We start from the raw sequence: 16,051 nt of genomic DNA on the forward strand, positions 1-16,051 counted from the left end.
AGCTGTCGCAGCTTTTCCGCGTCCAGCCTCGGTTAAAGCGTTACAGGAGTACCTGGGGATGGTCAGTTTTTATAATTCTTTCCTTCCCTGGGCTGCTCACCTGTTACAACCGCTCTATGCTGCTTTAAAAGGTAAAATGGCAATGTCTACGGGTTGGGCTGCTGCATGTGTTCCGTGCCAATGCTCGAAGGTCCACAGGTACACTCAGGCGCCCCTCGAACCTTTCCGCGTACCTGGTAGGCGTTTCGACCATGTGCACGTCGATTTGGTCGGACCGCTCCCACAGTCGCAGGGTTTCACACACCTTTTTACTGTGGTGGATCGCACCACCAGGTGGCCGGAAGTGGTTCTCCTGGCTTCCACGACAGCTGAGGTGGTGGCCAGGGCGTTTGTGTCCATGTGGGTTTCGCATTTTGGTCCCCCTGCTGACAATACCTCTTACAGAGGCCCTCAGTTTGTGTTGGAACTTTGGTCCGCCATGGCTGACGGCCTGGGGGTCACGGTCCACCGCACCACGGCATACCACCCGCAGGCTAACAGGATGTGCGAGCGGTTTCACCGGTCGGGTTGTGTGTGGCGACCCACTAGAGGGCTCCACTCACACCCAAGCTGGGAGGAAGGGTTCTGTTGTGTTTGGGCGCAATATGCTCAGTTCATGTTTGGAGGTGAATAAAGTTGTAGTGTAAAACTAGAGCTCCTGTGTCGTGTGTCACATGCCTCCATACGAGTATACTTAACTCTGAGTATAGAAAATAACATAGAAAACAACAAATAAAGTAAAACAAGTGTTTTGTAGCACTTGTAGCTTATGTGTGGGTGTAGTCAGCTCAAAAATAAAATTGAGCTGAAGGTCTGTTCCTTTATTATGTATTCAGTTGCATATCATGTTTTTAAAAAGTAACTAATTACTTTTGAAAATAAGTAATCAGTAAAGTAACAGTTGCATTCTTAGAGGAATAATTAGTAACTAATTACTATTTTCAAGTAACTTGAACCTCAGTTCTGTACTCAGCTCTTACTGCTGTTCTCTGAGTCAAAGTCACAGGTCTGTGTACATAAAGGGAAAAACGTCAGCTCTTACTCCTGGGCCCTGTTTCAGGAAGCCGGTTTAGTGGAAAAACTGAGTAAGTATACCCTGAGTTAACGAAAACTCTGGGTTTTCGGTTTCACAAAGCGAGTTCAGCTGAAGCCTGAGTGAGTCACTATGACGACACACGCCGTGAAGCTAACCTGCCCCCTAGCAGGTTTACTACAACTAACCCTGACTGTCTCCGCCCCTTTGTCGGAAACCTGACAGTAGGAAGTGTCGGACATGGCGTGCCCCTTCCTTGAAGAGCCAGTAGATCGTGAAGCCCAAATTCTCCGCAGAGCTCTCCGCCGGGAGAGAGTGATCAGAGCGCGTTTGGACATTTTATCATATCCTGATGATTGTCTGTGCGAACGTTACCGTTTCTCAGCACAATCTATAATTTATTTGGATAACATCCTCAGGCCATATATTACGCATGTGACACATCGCGGACATGCTCTCAGTTCTGTACATATTATTTGTATTGCACTTCGGTTTTTTGCAAACGGGAGCTTTCTGTATAATATTGGTGAAGCTGAGCACGTTTCCAAGGCTACCGTCTGTCGGGCAGTCAGGAATGTTACAGTTGCACTGAAACGTCTCCTGTACACGTTTGTGGTGTTCCCCGGTCATAGACCCACAAGATTTATCAAAGAGGGATGCCACAAAATTGCAGGTATCAGGATGACCAAAACTTAATTTATGATGTGGTGATACTTGAACTACTACTTAAATTTTACATTTATTTTCAGGGTTCCCAGGCGTGATTGGCTGTATAGATGGCACTCACATTCCAATCATTGCTCCTTCAGTAAATGAAGGAGACTATGTGAACAGGAAGTCTTTCCACAGCATTAATGTACAGGTACATAGTTCCCTGTAGCATTTCAAACTAACAAATTATTTCATCATAGTAATGGATGCTAATTTGTGTTCTCTGCACTGTGAAGATCATATGTGATGCTGCCAACATTATCACAAATGTGGAAGCCAAGTGGCCAGGCTCTGTCCATGACTCACAAATATTCCGTGAATGTACACTGAGCACAAAATTTGGACATGGTGAGTTGAAAATACTTTAAAATATATAAAGACCAATTGCTTCAGGGACATTTGAACTGAAGTGTATCCTTCTGTCTTAGGAGAGTTCACTGGCTACTTGCTTGGTGATAGGGGGTATCCATGTTTACCCTATTTGCTTACCCCTTACTCTGACCCTGAACCGGGCCCACAGCAGCGATATAATCTGGCTAATTGCAGGACAAGAGCCAGAATTGAAATGACTATCGGAATGCTTAAGGCCCGGTTCCAGTGCCTGCAAAGACTCAGGGTCACCCCAGAAAGGGCATGTGACATTATTGTGGCATGTGTGATTCTTCACAACATTGCCACAATTAGAGGAGAACACTGTCCTTCTGAACCAAACAGCAGTGATCCAAACCATGAACATCCTGACCCTCCCACGGACATACAAGATGGAAGAGCAGTCAGAGACACCATATGTCACAATCATTTCTTTTGACCCATCACCTCAACAGTTTTCTTTTTTTGACTTTGTATGAAAAGTATTTCAAACAAGGTTGGGCAAACACAGACTCTGAAACTACATGAACCTCTGAAATTTTAGCCCAGATAGAAATAAAAATAAAATAAAAAGCTGAAATAAAAAGCTGTTCTTGATTGTTTTTGGAGCTTTAATGTCTCTTTTAACAATGTGTTTCTTTTTCATTAATTAATTAAAATGTTGTATGTTAAAGTCCAGCCATGGTCCTGGGTTACACATGGTAGTTATAATATTTCTTTAACATGAATACAGCAATAATTTGTATGTAAAAAAATGTTTTACAGCTCTGGAGCATGTGTTTTAGGGTCTAATTTCATCTGGCACCTTAACACTAAATGATGCTAAAACAACATTTGTGCTTCAAGCATATAAACATGCACCTGGTGTAGCCTGCCAAGTACACCAGGTGCATACCAAGTATTAAGACTGGTAAATCTGACTAACTAGACTGTGGCTTAGAAAGGTTCCTTTCTTGCTCTGTTTATGCTTGTTATGATAAATTGAAAAATACAGTAGGTGTTTGGCTGTGTAAAGCGGTCAGATCAAGCTGGATTACAGGAGTTAAGAGCCACATGTCAAAACACGTCTTTCAGTCTGCCCCAGGGCTCCATAACAACAGCCCCCATCCCTCGAAAATCCAGCCGCCACCATTCTTCTCATGTCACTCAGTCCCTATCCAAAGGCACAATCAACACTCTCAGCTCCATTTCCTGCCAATGAGCACACTGACAGCACGCACACACACACAAACACACAAGCAACAAAAGGTGATATCAGTTACACGTAGTGCCCCTAGCATGAAATGTTATAGCATTATGTGCTGTACTTGTGTGTGTCAGTCAACAGGAGGACAGTAAATTTTAAAAACTGTAAATCAGTTAAGATAATCTTCCTTCTGTTTGGAGACATACAGCAACAGGTTTTATGAGTCGGTATAATGGCTTGTATGACCAATTTTTCACATAAATAAGAGGAGTTTTCTGACATTTATACTTCATACATAAATCTAGCAAGCTTTTGCATTTATATTATATAAATACATGTGATGAACCCAAGTAAACTCACTAAATGTAGTTTTTGAAGTTAGCTCCTAAAGTCCCTGCCATGAACTGCACTGTTTATAAAAGATTTAGGTTGATGTTCAGGTCCTGGTTACTTTATTTGTACAATGTCAACCAGTAGTTTTATGTCTTCACAATGTGAAGCTTCAAGATTAGTGTTTTGGTCAATTTCATGTTAGTTTTTTTTTTTTTAATGACCATATTTGTACGACAGGGTAGCGGTGTTGGTTAAGGCTTGCATATGGGGCGCCATTTGTAAAGTGAAACATGCTGAAATTAACGGCAACATTTTTCCACAATTAGCTCAAAACCTTACAAAAACATGTTTTTTTGACTCATTTTTCACAACATTTAGTAAAATATTTGTAACTTTTCATATTAGAAACACAATTTCAAATGTTAAATCTAAATGCTAAATATTAAATCTAAATGTTAACTATTAAATCTAAATGTTAAATCTAAATGTTACATGTTAGATCTAAATGTTAAATCTAAATTTAACATTTAGATTTAACATTTAAATGTAATATTTAGATTTAAATATAATATTTAGATTTAAATATAATATTTAGATTTAAATATATTATTTAGATTTAACATTTAACATTTATATTTAAATTTAACATGTTTTAAATATGAAAAGTTACAAATATTTTACTATCCATCCATCCATCCATCTTCATCCGCTTTGTCCGGGGCCGGGTCGCGGGGGCAGCAGCCTAAGCAAAGAGGCCCAGACCTCCCTCTCCCCAGCCACCTCCTCCAGCTTGTCCGGGGGAATACCAAGGCGTTCCCAGGCCAGCCGAGAGATATAATCTCTCCAGCGTGTCCTGGGTCTGCCCCGGGGCCTCCTCCCGGTGGGACATGCCTGGAACACCTCACCCAGGAGGCGCCCAGGGGGCATCCTTGTCAGATGCCCGAACCACCTCAGCTGGCTCCTTTCGATGTGGAGCAGCAGCTGCTCTACTCTGAGCCCCTCCCGGATGGCCGAACTTCTCACCCTATCTCTAAGGGAGAGGCCAGCCACCCTTCGGAGGAAGCTCATTTCTGCCGCTTGTATCCGCGATCTCGTTCTTTCGGTCACTACCCACAGCTCGTGGCCATAGGTGAAGGTAGGGACGTAGATCGACCGGTAAATTGAGAGCTTCGCTTTTACACTCAGCTCCCTCTTCACCACGACGGACCGGTGCAGCGTCCGCATTACTGCAGCTGCAGCCCCAATCCGTCTGTCGATCTCCGGCTCCCTTCTCCCATCACTCGCGAACAAGACCCCGAGATACTTGAACTCCTCCACTTGTGGCAGGAACTCATCCCCGACCCGGAGTGGGCACTCCACCCTTTTCCGGCTGAGAACCATGGCCTGAGATTTGGAGGTGCTGATCCTCATTCCCGCTGCTTCACACTCGGCTGCGAACCGTTCCAGTGCGAGCTGGAGGCCTTCACCCGATGAAGCCAACAGAACCACATCATCTGCAAAAATCAGAGATGAGATTCTAAGGCCACCAAAGCGAAAGCCCTCCGCCACTTGGCTGCGCCTAGAAATCCTGTCCATAAAAATTATGAACAGAACCGGAGACAAAGGGCAGCCCTGGCGAAGCCCATCACCCACCGGGAACGAGTCCGACTTATTGCCGGCAATGCGAACCAAGCTCTTGCAACGGTTGTATAGGGATCGAATGGCCCGTAGCAATGGGCCAGACACCCCATATTCCCGCAACACCTCCCACAGGACACCCTGAGGGACACGGTCGAATGCCTTCTCCAAGTCCACAAAACACATGTAGACTGGTTGGGCAAACTCCCATGCACCCTCAAGTATCCTGGAGAGGATAAAGAGCTGGTCCAGTGTTCCGCGACCAGGACGAAAACCGCATTGTTCCTCCTGTATCCGAGGTTCGACTAACGGACGAACTCTCCCCTCCAGCACCCTGGCATAGACTTTCCCAGGGAGGCTGAGGAGTGTGATCCCCCTGTAGTTGGAACACACCCTCCGGTCCCCTTTCTTAAAGATGGGGACCACCACCCCGGTCTGCCAGTCCACAGGTACTGCCCCTGATCTCCACGCAACATTGCAGAGGCGTGTCAACCAGGACAGCCCTACAACGTCCAGAGCCTTCAGGAACTCGGGGCGGACCTCATCAACACCAGGGGCTCTGCCACCAAGGAGTTGTTTAACTGCCTCAGTGACCTCGCCCCCGGAAATTGGCGGGTCATTCCCCTCATCCCCAGACTCTGCTTCCTCCTCGGAAGACGTGTCAGTGGGATTAAGGAGGTCCTCGAAGTATTCCTTCCACCGCCTGACAATTTTCTCAGTCGACGTCAGCAGCGCTCCGCCAGCACTATACACAGTGCAGGTAGAGCACCGCTTTCCCCTCCTGAGACGTCTGACGGTTTGCCAGAATCTCTTCGAGGCAGTCCGAAAGTCTTTTTCCATGGCCTCTCCGAACTCCTCCCACACCCGAGTTTTTGCTTCAGCCACTGCCCGAGCCGCATTCCGCTTGGCCTGTCGATACCTGTCGGCTGCCTCCGGAGTCCCACAGGCTAACCAAGCCCGATAGGACTCCTTCTTCAGCCTGGTGGCTCCCTTCACCTCTGGTGTCCACCATTTGGTTCGGGGATTACCACCACGGCAGGCACCCACCACCTTGCGGCCGCAGCTCAATGCAGCAGCTTCGGCAATGGAGACTCTGAACATGGTCCATTCGGACTCAATATCCCCAGTCTCCCTCGGAATGCTGTCGAAGCTCTGCCGGAGGTGTGCGTTGAAGATCTCGCGGACTGGGGCCTCTGCTAGACGTTCCCAGCACACCCTCACAAATATTTTACTAAATGTTGTAAAAAATGAGTCGAAAAAACATGTTTTTGTAAGGTTTTGAGCTAAATGTGGAAAAATTTTACCGTTAATTTCAGCATGTTTCACTTTACAAACGGCGCCCCATATGCAAGCCTGATTATTCATAATCTGTATGTTTGCAGTACTTGGGCACACATACCTGGTATATATTGCTAGGAAAATAAAGGCCTTTTCACAAAGGATGCAGTAGGCTCTATGCTAAATGCTAGCTTCAACGAATAGCTAAATATTTTTGTTGTGCTGGCAATGGCACTCTGCTTTTATGTCTTACCATACATAGACAGCATAATAGACGGAATACATGCCAACCCGAATTTCACTGCTCCTCCCGAAAATCCACCATTCTCCCGAATTTCTCCCAATTTTCCACCCGGACAACATAATTGAAAAACCATATCCCAGAATTCATAGCACAGCCCAGCGAATTCCAGACATGATATATAAGTCATAGATAACTTAAAAATGTTATTGTTTGGCTTTTTTCAGTGTTCTATTTGTTCGTGAGTAAATTGGTTTGGCTGAGATTAAAGTTATTATATTATATTATATTAAATAAAACTTCAGGTGGGCAGGTGCTTCTCCAACAGCATCACCATCAACACAGGAGCACCTCAGGGATGTGTCCTCTCGCCACTGCTCTACTCCCTCTACACTTCAGACTGTGTGGCCACCCATGGCTCCAACACCATTGTGAAGTTTGCTGACGACACAGTGGTGTTGGGTGCCATCTCCAACAACGATGAGACGGCCTACATGGATGAAGTGAAGAATCTGGCATCGTGGTGCCAGGACAACCACCTCCAGCTGAACGTCAGCAAGACCAAGGAGCTGGTGGTGGACTTCAGAAGGGGTCAGCACAGAGACTACAAGCCCATTATCATCAATGGAGCTCCAGTGGAGAGGGTGCAGTCCTTCAAGTATCTTGGTGTCCACAAGGCTAGGCAGCGCCTGTATCACCTACGACAACTGAGGAAGTTCAGGGTCTCTCCAAAGATCCTCAGGATTTTCTATACAGGCGCTGTGGAGAGCATCCTCACACAGAACATGACATCGTGGTTTGGGAACAGCTGTGTGAAGGACCAAAAAGCTCTCCAGAGAGTGATCCGTACAGCAGAACGCTGCTGCAGGATTGCTCTCCCCCCGCTTCAGGACACCTACACCAGGAGATGCCGGACTAGAGCAGCGCAGATACTGAAGGACCCGTCCCATCCTGGCAACAAACTGTTCCAACTTCTGCAATCTGGTAGAAGGTTCTGCATCATCCGGGCAAGGACAGAAAGACTCAAGAGGAGCTTCTATCCCCAAGCCATCCGGGCCCTAAACACACACACCCGCCCTCTCACATCATCTATAATTGACTGAGACAGGACTCTTCCAGACACTAAACCAAGGCACAATGTACATTTCAATTCCTTTAATTTTAAATATGTTTATATTGTCTATCCTGTAAAATAGTCAGATGTCTATTCATATTAATGTACAGAATTCACCTGCTTGCTGCTACTACTGCACATTCACCCAATGTATATACTACATATATATATAATGTTCTTCCTCTACACCCCCCCCCCCCCCCAATTTTTTTGCACATGTCGAGGAGCGTGTCAGGTTACATTTCACTGTGTGTTATACTTGTATAACTATGCATGTGACAAATAAAGAACCTTGAACTTGAACTTCATTAATCCCTCGGGAGGTTTTCACACAGCTGAATAAACGTCAAACAGAAAACTGATTAAACAGAAGGTTGAGATGGTCGAGGATTTACGCCAGCGTCCGATTATATTTTAGATAGCAAGGAGCAGATGGCAGAGTTTCACTCCACCGAGAGAGCTTGTGACGTAATTGTGACGTAAAAGGCTAGACCGTCCAATTTCACAATTGCTCACTTCCGGCCTACCCGGCTTTTGGAGGACCCGGCCTGTCGCTACCCGATCCGTACCAGAAACCCGATCCGTACCCCGCATGCCTTTTTGCCAACATTTGCGACAGTTAATTTATTTGAATGACACGGTTAGCGCCCAGTTAGCTCCTAGCATTTCTCAACAGCTCTGCATCCTTTTCAACTTCCTGGGACATTTAAACAATGGACAATCCGTACACAAACAAATTCATGCTTTTCTCCTCAACAGAGAGCATCCCCCGATTGAACAACAGCGCTGTAAAATAAGAAGAATGACACCTAATTACAGACTTAATAATACAGACTTAGCAATATGTCACGTGAAGATTCATCAGCCAAATTAAGTGTTTACTGACAATTGACAGTGATAGCGCACATCATCATCACTATTCCAATCAATCCTCTCCTCACAGACAAGCATAAACACACTCAGCTATCACTAAATTTAACGCATACACAAACACGATTTGTAATGACCCTAGTTCAGTTTACAATAGGGCTCATTCGCTTGGTCAGCAAGTGGCAGTATCCTCGTACACTGGGGAGTAAACTGCCATTAAACAAACAAACAGAAGAAGAAGAAAACATCTGCACATGGATCGGGGAGTCCTGATCCGTAACTATCTTTTTTTCCCGTTTTTGTCCACATTATATTGAAATGTTTCATTACTACAAACATTTTAAGAGACACTTATTATTGTTAACATCTTAACAGATACTCTGACCCGTAACTATCGTAAAATGCTTTGAGCGGAAGTAGTGGCCTTTCGCACATGCGTGGTACCGATCGGGTAGTGACACGGCCCACATAGACTGTGAAGGTCGGGTCCTCAGGAGGATGCAGCGTCTGAATTTGGACACCCCCGCTGTTTCCGGCAGGACAATAATAACGGTATGTGTATACCCCCCCCTCAACAGCCTGTCTCCCTAATTCTGAGGTCTCAAGATTGGCAAGTATGAAAGACCTTCATAGCTAGTGTGATGTCAGCCAATAGTTTGAGTTTGTGCAGAGCCATTTTGAGGCTTTGAGATTTGCATTTCTGCCATCAACATCTTGGTCTTAAAGAAAAAAAGAAGAAGAAAAAAAAAGATGTGAAACCACTTGCTTGTCAGTCTTGCCAATCACAAGTAGTTAGCAAATTAACACATATTAGGTTATCCTTCTTTTTGACACATAATATGGTAAAATATTATTTTTTACTTAATGAGAATCAAATCGAATGACCGAGACCATGAACTCATCAAGAAGTTAACAGAGATCAAAGGAGGAGTCTTCTACATGAACTGAAGTCAGCTGCTTGAAACAGCAGTTGTTGCCATCTGGTGGCCTTCAGATAGGATGCAGGTTTAAGGACACATTTTGCTAGCTAACCAAGCTAGCAAGCCAATGCTAGCTTTAGCTTACAATCAAACAAAAAGCAACAAGAAACTAAAAAAGAAAGGCAGTGAGGGCTTAAGTAGTAAAGTAGTCCAAAAAAAACAACCAAAAACCCAGCTGGTGATGATGCTTATACAGTATACTTTGTATGATTGGTCTCCCATTCCTCTAATTTGAATTTAATGCAACACATCTTGTGTTGTGTCCTCCTTTAACCATTTGTCATGTTATATATAATGTCAAGTTTTATAATAACATCAGTAGAGTATATGAAATCACTGAACACCAAGCCTGTACCTTTATTTGAGCATTTTTTGTATAATGAAGTTTGTACTGCCAATTTGTACTTTTATTGTATTTTGGATTTCTGTAGAGTCATAATCAGACGGCTTTGCTGTCACTGAATTGTAGCAGGTTCAATTATAGTTCAGGGTTTTTACACATAATAATGAAAAAGATATTATCGTAGCTTACTGCAGATACACACTGTCAGAGGACATTGTTTGAGAATCAATTTATGCCAGCTGCTGGTGCCTCAAACTCCTTCACTTTGTCTTTGCATTTCTGTCTCAGGTTTAGCTTGGCAACACATTTTAGCCCCCCAGGCAAAAAGACAGTGTGTACCACCAAGCGCCAGATTTCCACAACTCCAAGGGAAGGATGCCATCGCTCTGCATATTCCTTATAACTAGCTAACTTGTGTTCTTGCTTTGCAGCAGTCATTATAAAAATTAGTATTCTTTCCAAGGCTGCCAGATCTCATAAGGGGCCTGAGTAAAATGTGTTAGCCTTGGTAACGTGTAAACTGGGTTGTATTTTTGTGTAGCCTGCAGAGTAAAGCGGTTCAGTGCATATCAATAGGCAGAACATGCCACTAACATTGACTGGAGTCGGCTGTCACTTAGGTCAGTCGTATTAAAGACGCATGCATTAATGGTTCATGGAGGTAAAAATGGGTAATGATGTTTCTTTCTCAGATCTTGCCTGCGTTGATTTCTCCCCCCAAAAAAGAAAAGAAAAAAAAGAGATACTTGAAAAATGTATATTTAAAGTTCCATCATCACAGACACAGACAGACAGAAAAGAAGAAGAGGACTAGCCGAAGGAGATAAAAGTGATGGACGGCATGTTAAGTGGATATTTTACTCCAGTGTAAGTGTGTCGTGACAGCGAGGATTATGATGTGACACAGAGCTGCTTGGTAGGCCTAAAGCCACTGATTGACACACGTCAGTGATATTTGTAAAAAGCTCTACCAATGGGTGTCAGATAAGTCAATCAGGCTGAGTGAAACAACATGTGTCTGACATTGTCGGTTATGAATTTTACATGAAGTCGATGCCGCAGTGCTGCATTTGCCCAGAGGCAGGAAAGTTGTTGAGGAGGAATGGGAGGCCCAGCTGGGGGCTGACTGATCACCCCTCTCGCCCCTGTTGAAGATGATTGGTAACTGTTTTACTGATCACATAACAAACCTATTTTTGAATGTTACGTTTCTGGACTGCGTATTGGTTATTTATATTGTACTGTGAACACAGGCCGCTGGAGTCACATTGAGATTTGTTGTCACAGCAGAGACTCGTTTTAAAAAAGTGCCACTTTTTAAAATAAGCTGCGATTGTGATTTGGTGCTATACAAATAAAACTGCGAGTTTTCGTCAAGTCCACCACAATGCCCCTTTCCTTTTATAGCTGCACGTGTGTGTACGTGAGGGTATAAATGTGTACGTTCTGTCAAAGCAGACACCACTGATATGTCAGGCTGTTTGTATGTTATGAAGTAGGTTTGATCTCTGGCATGCTGTGTTTGGGTGTAAAGTGCAGTCAAGTGTTTTATCTCATCAGACCCAGACGCAACACAACACAACCCTCACCACACACACGCACATACAGATACACAGCTGCCAAATACAACCGATGGTCTTGGGTGGCATGGGCTTTTTTTGTGTGTGTGTGGTTTCTCCAGCTCTCAGACTCTCAGCGTGACCACGTACGTGTACTGCTCTCCGCTGCCTTTCTCATCTTTTTGCCTCTTTTTGGCTGCCAGTTTTTCTTTCCCAATTCTTCCTCCTCCTCATCATCTCTGCCTGGCGTTAATGTAGGAGTGATTGAGGAGGGCTGTATGAGCAGGCTGACAGAGCTCATCTCTGGCCCATGATGCATGGCTTCCCTGGGCCTCCCTGCTGCCCCATTACACCCTGATTAATTGGCCCTGCTTAAGTCAATAACTCATCCGTTAAAAAACAAAAAGCTCCAGCGGAGAGGAGGAGGAGGAGGAGATAGGGAGAGGCAATGAAGGGCACAAGAGAGGCAAGCAAGTGAAAAAAAGGCCAAAAAGGAGTAGAAACAAAGACAGCAGAGGAGATGAATGGAGTGAGATGAGCTAAAAATGCTCCATCTGGAATTATTCACTAGTTATTCCTGCGTGCCACTCAAAATGTATTTTATTTTGTATCAGAGTATCAAATGTTTGACGTGAGGTTTTAAAGGAAGCTTGGCCTCTCCGCCCTGACATCGGACTCTTGTAAAAACCAAAAAAGTGTCAGAAGTGTCTGAACGTTCTGTCAATCAACGCCACAAACTTCCAGCAGGCACGGCATTGAAGCTACTGCCGTCAGGCGTCAGCACGGGCACAATGTTCATCCTCTCTTTGATTTGGAGGAGGTTGAATTTTGTCTCAAGTTTCCTCTGAGATTATTACTAACATCCAGTAATTCCACTGTTGATGGAAACAGTTAAACAGCTGCAAGTGATGACTCTTGCAGGTCTGGGCTTATCTGCGCTGATGTAACAATCTGGATCACTGCTGTAAATATTATCTCCATGGGCAGTGTTCGAAGTGACTCAAAGTCTGAATGATGGAGGGCAGGGGATTTGTAGATATGAAGCACCAGGCCACCTGATATGTTGTATCATAATCTGAGTATGCACCGTGTTGTGCATGAATGAAGATGGGCATCTTGGATGCATTTCAAAATCTGTTAGGCAATCTGTCTCCTTCTGGTTGATAGCAGACTTCGCTGTGTTTTGGTTGACAGAATGACACACTCTGTCTCACGCTTAGAAACTGCACCCAGAAATGTTTTGACTGTTAGAAATCCCGCTCTGATTGAAGGCAGTAAATTCATTTCACTGTAGTGAAAACAGTACCTCTTTCATGATCTTTACTTCTTAATTCAAGGCTCACTTACTGCTCTCAGCAGCGCAACAGCAGAATGTCACGGTCTTTTCTCAGCAGCTTTGTGTTGCTCCCTTTTTTTATTTGCAAGCAGAAAAAAGGCAGAGATTTGTTGCCCCCTAGTTTGGTGAGAAAGGATGCGATCGCAAATCTTGGAGCTGCATGTAGAAAAAAAAGGCCGAACACTTAATGTTGTGCCCTGTTTGACAGCAGAATGTTTTAGCTTGCAATGTGTGCAACAGATGCACTGCGAGCGGTGGCACAAAATCTTTGGAATATCATGGTTAAGTTAAATACCATCACCTGTTGGTTTCTGGGCTCATTGTCAGTGTTTTGGGCTCATTTACAATATTCAGACAAGATGGTGGTGTCTTAAGCTAGCTTATTAGCAAGCTGCATCAATGCTATTACTAACACAATAACAACATGCCAGTATTTCACTCACCAAAGCTAAAGCACTTACCACTTGAATGTTCTGTACCACACAGGAACCACTGCTAAACAGACACTGTCTACATCTTCAATCACTCCTTTTACACTTTTAACAAATTATATCTATTCACCAGTGAGCGTGCTAATTTTCCAATGGTAGCACTTTATATTACGGCCTGCGAGTCTACAATTAAATGGAATTTTAATGTATCTTTATTGAAATGACAATGAATTAAATGTATCTACATATACTTTAAATTGAGTACACTAGAATAAGCGGGTTCCAGATCAGGTTTTTACAGGAAACAAAGAAAATAATTACACTATACGTACACTTAAGAAGACTGTAACTAATTTGAAGTATTATGTGTAAGTAACTTTAGATAGAGCATGAATAATTCTGATCTTTGCATACCTTCAGTTATGAAAATAACTGAAGGTATGCAAATAACTAACTACATTGTCAATAAATATAAGTAGTGCAGAAGTAATTTTGTGTAACAATATTTCTATATATCTTACATTGCTAGAACAGTGTGCTTTTCACTCAGTTCACTTCATAATATGGCCCTGAAAAATACTGTGTGTTTACGACGTAAGATGAGGAAATACTGTCAGAAATTGCGTAGTGCTTGAAATTAAAAAATGACCTCGTCATTCTAATGTGGCTAATTTTAAGTATTTATACATACACATATTTACATTGTAATTTCACAATAAAAGTCCTATAACATTTGATTTAATCACAGGGAAATTATGCCCTTGGTCATGGGCCATAATATAAAGGGCAACCTTACTAATGATCCTCTCAAAAGTAGCAGCATGCCATCAGTGATGACAGTAGCTTCTTTAGTTTATTGCTTACTGTTGGGTATGACTGAATGAGAGAACAGCAACAAAGACTGTATAGAACACCATCAGTGATTCATTTAGCCACAGGCTAAAAGTTATTTACCATTATGGTAAATGCATCCCTGACATCATTAGACTGACTCATGCAGGTTTAGAGTTATTTACAGTATATTCATACACGTTCAGTAATGAAATGTATGCTTTTTGAAGATCCCTGTGCTGTCTAAAGCTGTCGCTTCTGCCCCCAATAACCAGGCTTGCAACACACACCCTCCCCATACAGCTGCAGACCATAGATCATAGCCCTGGAAAGAAGATTACACCTAATCACCACAGACACTTAGATCATGGTTCTGATCAAATAACAGCTCAGCTGTAATGTCAACATGCGCACACGCACATATCCACTCGCTGAGCGATGGATCTGAGAGCAGAGCCTCTGTTATCTTTGTTATGGTTTGGAGAGCTGACATGTTTGACAGCAGTGAATGTAAGTAGCAGTGTTATGACATGTCTGAGCGACCATGAAAAAGGCCAAATACTGTAGGGCCCAGAACCGGGCTGCTCTTCACACTGGCCCTGACATGAAGAAGATAAGAGTGAATAAACACAGTGAGCCGCAGTGGTCTCCTCCATTGTCGGTGCACTGAAGAGGCTTTTGTTTGGAGACATCTCTGGATTTATTGGTTTGTTCAGATTGTGTATATCTATGTTTACAGAAGGAGGAGAAACCAGACAAAGCAGAAAAAAGGAAAAAGAAGAAGCTGGTTAATAAGTTAGTTGGTCATTGTTCCATCATCTTCCCATCTGCCTGTGTACAATCATCACCATCTTTTAATCTTCACTCTCCAGCAGATAACACAGACAGCCTGGCTCCTTCCTGCTCAGCATGCAGATATGACCTATATCAAACTCTCTCTCTGTCTCTCTCCTACACACAAGCGCGCGCACACAGAGGCAGAGCAGAGCTGTCACGGCACACATATGAGTCTTGCCTGGCCTCTGAGGAAATGCGGCCCAGCTCCAGTCATAAATAATAATGGGATTGGCTACATGACATGTTGAGTGATGGGGCCCCTCTCAGAACTCATTTACATGGCTTTGTGTAGCAATCATCGGCCTGCTAATGTAGCGCTAAGCAAATGAGCCTTTTGGAATATTGTGCAATTTATCGCGAGTCAACTGGCACCGGGCGGGTGCTCTATAAATCACATGCTCTAACACATGCCCCAAATGACAGCTAAATCAACATGGAGTAATTGCTTTGAAATGTGGAGGAAGTGAGCAAGCAGGCTGGACAAAGCATCGATGGTGGCGGCGGTGGCAGGGTGCTGCTGGAAATGTAACATGCAGATGTTTCGGAGAACTGTTGCAACCTTGTGGGCCAGCGAATCGGTCCAGGCCAATGATAGGTTTGACCAATTTAAATAAAAGCAGAGCGCTCCGAGTGACCAGCAGAGGTAGTTACAGATGACTTGAGAACACCCACACACCCACATGCACCAGCGGCAGGCTGTTTTTGGACTATTCAGTGAATGGATGTCAGCTGCTTTCAATGAGTGACTGAATTGTGTGGGTGTGTGTGGAGGGGTCTGTTTGAGGCTGTCAGCACTGGTGAGTGAGTGTGTGTGTGTGTCTTGTGTGTGAGAGATTGTGAGTGAGCAAACACAATCCTGTCCATCAGTGTCTATTACCCTGACAGCGAGTGAGATTAATGACCACAGGGTCAAAGAGAGTCACACAATCTCCCCCCATGCGAA

Source organism: Aulonocara stuartgranti (genome assembly GCF_965226115.1).
Source record: "Aulonocara stuartgranti genome assembly, chromosome: 12".
Taxonomy (NCBI): Eukaryota; Metazoa; Chordata; class Actinopteri; order Cichliformes; family Cichlidae; genus Aulonocara; species Aulonocara stuartgranti.